Source organism: Oncorhynchus nerka, linkage group LG24, assembly GCF_034236695.1.
Source record: "Oncorhynchus nerka isolate Pitt River linkage group LG24, Oner_Uvic_2.0, whole genome shotgun sequence".
NCBI classification, from domain to species: Eukaryota; Metazoa; Chordata; class Actinopteri; order Salmoniformes; family Salmonidae; genus Oncorhynchus; species Oncorhynchus nerka.
Window position 1 is genome coordinate 12,458,288 of NC_088419.1, and position 5,172 is coordinate 12,463,459.

The following is a 5,172-nucleotide window of genomic DNA, read 5'->3' on the forward strand; positions in this document are numbered from 1 at the left end:
TCTTCGTATTCTTACTAAAGCTGGTTATATTCTATGACATTTATTCCTAGTGTCCTGCTCATTATTTTAACAGCATTTACTCTCGCATGCAATGCGAGCAAGAAAGGAGAAATTGTGAAATGCATAAATGGTAAATCTGTTAGCATTTATATTGTGCAATTCTAAGAGCTTGGTGCTTTCACATGTTTTAAAATGTGGCTTATTTCAAGGAAAACCAAAGGGCCTCCAAATGTTCTGCAATGACTCACACAATTGAATGCATGAACATCAAAAAAATCATTTACTTTCATTTGGCACCAAGAGAAAAGAGAAGTCGAACCACTGCATTGAATATGGCATTAGAGAGTGTAGTAACTTGACAAGGAATGCCCACACACATTTCTTTAGTGCTTTCCTTTATTTTCAACCTGGGAAATAAAAGGTGTACAGCCATGTACAAACCGTACAAAATACAGCAAAGCGATACAGCCCACTCAACATGTGGCCTTGTACAGATCTGACTCTGGATGATGACCTCATCAAAGGGGAAAGGTCACGGTCAATGCCAATGCCAATAATAACCATGCACACATGAATAGCAATTATACTATACTGCAGGTAAGTACAATACATATTCAATGTCATTATTTATACAGTGTCCACACTATAAGCACTTTTCCACTGAGGCTGCTTTTCACAAACAAAATGGATGTTGTTGATTTGCTTTTTATAATAACACTACTGGCCCTATTCAATCACAACTAATATCAGATATAAATGTATAGAAAAGTCCCCAATTATTTCCCTGGCTATAAATAAGTTTGTCATGTTCTCTAGTACAATGAACCAAGTGGAATACACTTACATGAGTCTCCCTTATAACTGTATGATATTGTTCATATTGATGCAGATAAGGGTACTGCTACTGCAACTACTCTGTTACTCTGTCTCTGCCTGGCCGGTTCCCCTCTCTCCACTGGGATTTTCTGCCTCTAACCCTATTACAGGGTCTGAGTCACTGGCTTACTGGTGCTCTTCCATGCCGTCCCTAGGAGGGGTGCGTCACTTGAGTGGGTTGAATCACTGAAAATGGTCTTCCTGTCTGGGTTGGTGCCCCCCCCCTTGGGTTGTGCCATGGAGGAGATCTTTGTGGGCTATATTCGGCATTGTCTCAGGATGGTAAGTTGGTGGTTGAAGATGTCCCTCTAGTGGTGTGGGGGCTGTGCTTTGGCAAAGTGGGTGGGGTTATATCCTGCCTTCTCACTATCTTTCTTTCTCTCTCTCTCTCTCTCTCTCTCGGGGACCGAGTCCTAGGACCATGCCTCAGGACTACCTGGCATGATGACTCCTTGTTGTCCCCAGTCCACCTGGTCGTGCTGCTGCTCCAGTTTCAACTGTTCTGCCTGCGGCTATGGAACCCTGACCTGTTCACTGTGATTACTATTATTTACTATTATTTGACATGCTGGTAATTTATGAACATTTTAACATTTTTGGCCATGTTCTGTTATAATCTCCACCCGGCACAGCCAGAAGAGGACTGGCCACCCCTCATAGCCTGGTTCCTCTCTAGGTTTCTTCCTAGGTTTTGGATGTTGAACATTTCAGTGAAGACACTTGCCAGTTGGTCAGTGCATACTCTGAGTACACGTCCTGGTAATCCATCTGGCCCAGCGGCCTTGTGAATGTTGACCTGTTTTAAAGGTCTTACTCACATAGGCTGCGGAGAGCATGATCACAGTCATCTGGACCAGCTGATGCTCTCATGCATGTTTCATGCATCTACAACAGAGGTTCTAGAGAGCTACGGGGTGTGCAGGTTCTTGTTCTAGCCGAGCCCTTCAGCTTATCAGGATCTTGAGTAATGGGTTGTCACCACAATGTGTACACATAGCTTTACAGCCTCAGGGGTTGTGATCCAATAGAAGATGTTCTCAAGAAATGAGGATCCGCGTAGTCACCCAGCAAGCACATAACGTTCTGAGAACCATATGTTTCTTAGAGAATGGTGAGAGTGTGGTTGTCCTATGGTTACTTTCCCACAACGTTCTGGGAATGGTGCAGGATAGTTGCTTGGCTTGGGAACGTTCTCAGCACATTTAAGGAACTTGACAAAATAATGTTATTTTCTTGGTATTTCATTACTTTAACAGAATGTTTCACAAAAGTTCAAACATGGTTACATTTAATTACATTTTTGGTAATGTTCTAGTAAAGATCTCCAACTGGTTTGACATTAGGAATGTTCTCAAATAGTTCAGAAAGTGTTAAGAAACAATGTTCTTCTGTGATAATCTAAATGCTTCAACATAACGTTTCCTACATGTTTCCTATTTAAAGTAATGTTTTCTGAACGTTCAGAAAATGTTAAGAAACAACGTTCTTCTGAGAGAATTTCAGTACTTCAGAATAATGTTTTCTTCAGGTTTCCTCCTTGATCTATTGAAAGTTATGTTTTCAGAACATTAAGAAAAGTTTCATAAAAACCACAAGAAAACATGAATGTTCAAAGACCATTCTAAGAATGTTATTGAAAAAGATATACATTCTGTTCTCAGTGTCAACAAAACCATCTCCATCCTATCTTGTTAAGTGGGTTCAGGTGTGTTAGCTGCGCCCCCCCTGTCTAATTGGCCAACCTGATCTTAATGAGTGCTTCTGTTTGTCCTATCTGTGCTTGGAGTTCCAAACAGTTCATCCAAGCTAACAGTGTTATTAAAAGTCTTGCAACATTTTTAAAGTTGCACTATAGTACACAAATCGCTCTCGCATTTCCTTGTTGCTAAAACTCTAATAGTTAGCCTAATTTCAGTTTGTAACAAAATTAGCTAGTATAGTGTAGAGAATCATTTAACCACCTTAGCTGCTGTGAAATGTATTTTCCATAACCAAAATTATTGTTGTTTAAGCTGTTTAAAGCTGGTGCACGAAACCGAAAGTAAAATATGCAAAAACAAATCTCGAACCACAGTAGGACCCAAAAGTTATCAGTGAGTCCCGACCTACCATTGGGAAAACCCAACCTTTGCGAAACGCTGCATGAGGACATGCAGTCACCAGTTGTTCACACTCTCTCATATCCATACTGCTGAATACTGTCCGGTAGTGTCCACTCAACTAGGGTCCTTGGTTTACATCTCGCCATGTATCATTCTCTTTAGGGAAAGTCATTTTATAGCACTGAGTGTGATGATAAACTGTTGGGTGAGGCTGTGATGACACTGGAAGCCTTAGTCGAGTGAGTCATGGATTCTTGGCACCCACTCTACTCTTCTCTATACAAAGAGGGATGAACAAAAACTGACCTTGTGATGTGGGTAACATTTAGACTGTCCCACATACAGTGCCTAGTGGAACGTCTACATACCCCTGGAACAGTGTTCACATTCTTCTGTCTTGAAATGAAATCTAACAAGGGATTAAATTGAAGATGTATTGATTGTGCATATCTTCACACCCCATATTTAATACTTGATTTAAGTGCCTTTGGCAGCTATTACTGATGTGAAAAATGTTGAATACGATTCTTCCAACCTTGCACCGCTCTTAGGGAAACATACAGTATATCCAAAATGAATTGTCTTTGATTTTAAAGCAGATTTAAGTCAGGACTGAGACTAGACCATTCAGGAACACCCACCGCCTCTTGGATAGACATTCTGATGTGTCTTTGTCATAAAAATGTGTGCAATTGTCCCGCTGAAAAATAAAATTCTATCCTAGGGCTAGGTTTTCAGAAGACTAAGGAGAGTTCTCCTCTAACTTTTTAGCTGGGCTTTGCTCCTTCCATATTTATTTTGATCCTGACAAACTCTTCAGTCCCTGCTGATGACAAGCATACCCATAACATAATGCTGCAACCACAATACTTGAAAATAATTATAATTTGTAACATTTTCTATCATTTTCTTTCACTTTGAAAATGAGTAGGCTCTGTAGATCTACTTGAATCCATTTTTTTTATTCAACTTTAAAAATGCAGTCGGGGATTTTAAGCACAACACATTCGTAACATATTGTACGAATTGGATTTGTATCATACGAATTGCTCCCCCGTACATTTTAGGGTCAGGAAGTAACATCATAATACGAAAGGAATGATGTAGTACAGAACTGAATGACATACAGTAGTAGTACACTAAAAACCGGGACCTGTTTTGGTTTGTGAGCACCGTTTTCAAAACTACTGGCTGAAATTATACAAAAGTTCCGGAGCATCACTTTAAGGCAGCAAAATGTGAATACTGTGCAAGGTGTGTGCAGATTTTCACTAGGTCACTGTATAATAGTGTCACTGTTCCTAGAGCAGCCATAGTCAATATGTGGACCACGGTCTGGATCCAGACCGAGAACAGAGTCAATATGGACCTCGTACTTACTGCTGTTGACATTTGTGATAGTAGAATGCACAAGGTGCAGTTTTTTTAAGCTGGTAGTGCATGGGCAATTTTCCTCTTTATAAACTGTCAGAAATGTCCAGTTGATCTACTACTAGCCCATGTTAGTTAGATAAGTTAGGCTAGTCAGCTATCTACATCTTGTAGTTATAATGGCTATATTGCGTGCCCAGGGGCCTCGACCCCCAGGGGGCCCCCATTGATTTTGTTGAGTCACTAGGGTATTATATGAACATCATCATATGTGTAAAATATTGAAGACTGTAAAAATAAAATATAAATTCACAGAGGAAGTGGGTGCGGTTGGACATGACCCGGTGGCAGTGTAACAGTATAGCTTCCGTCCCTCTCCTCTCCTCGAACCAGGGACCCTCTGCACATGAGTGCTTCTGTTTGTCCTATCTGTGCTTGGAGTTCCAAAATATAAGCTTGTTTTTTACTCCAATGTTTGTAAACTGTAAACCAACATTGTGTATCTTTAAAACATGGTTCAAAACTATCATTTTGATCTCATGTTGAGGTATGCCAATGAATCTGAGAATGGTAACGTTTCTCCAGCACAAACTGTTTACCAAAAAGTGGCAGGGTGGCCGCTTTCTGGTTGTTTGAATCCCAGATTGCCTCTTTAAGGTATACATTATTTTCCTTTTGGCAAAAGGTGAGGCAATTGCAGTGAGTGGAAAGCAGGGAAGCAAATTTAAGATAAGTAGAAACTGAAGGGGGAAATTACTTCCTCCAGAAAGACCCATGGTATCCCCCTACCATGCGCACAAAGAGAAACGCTCAGATCTGTGGG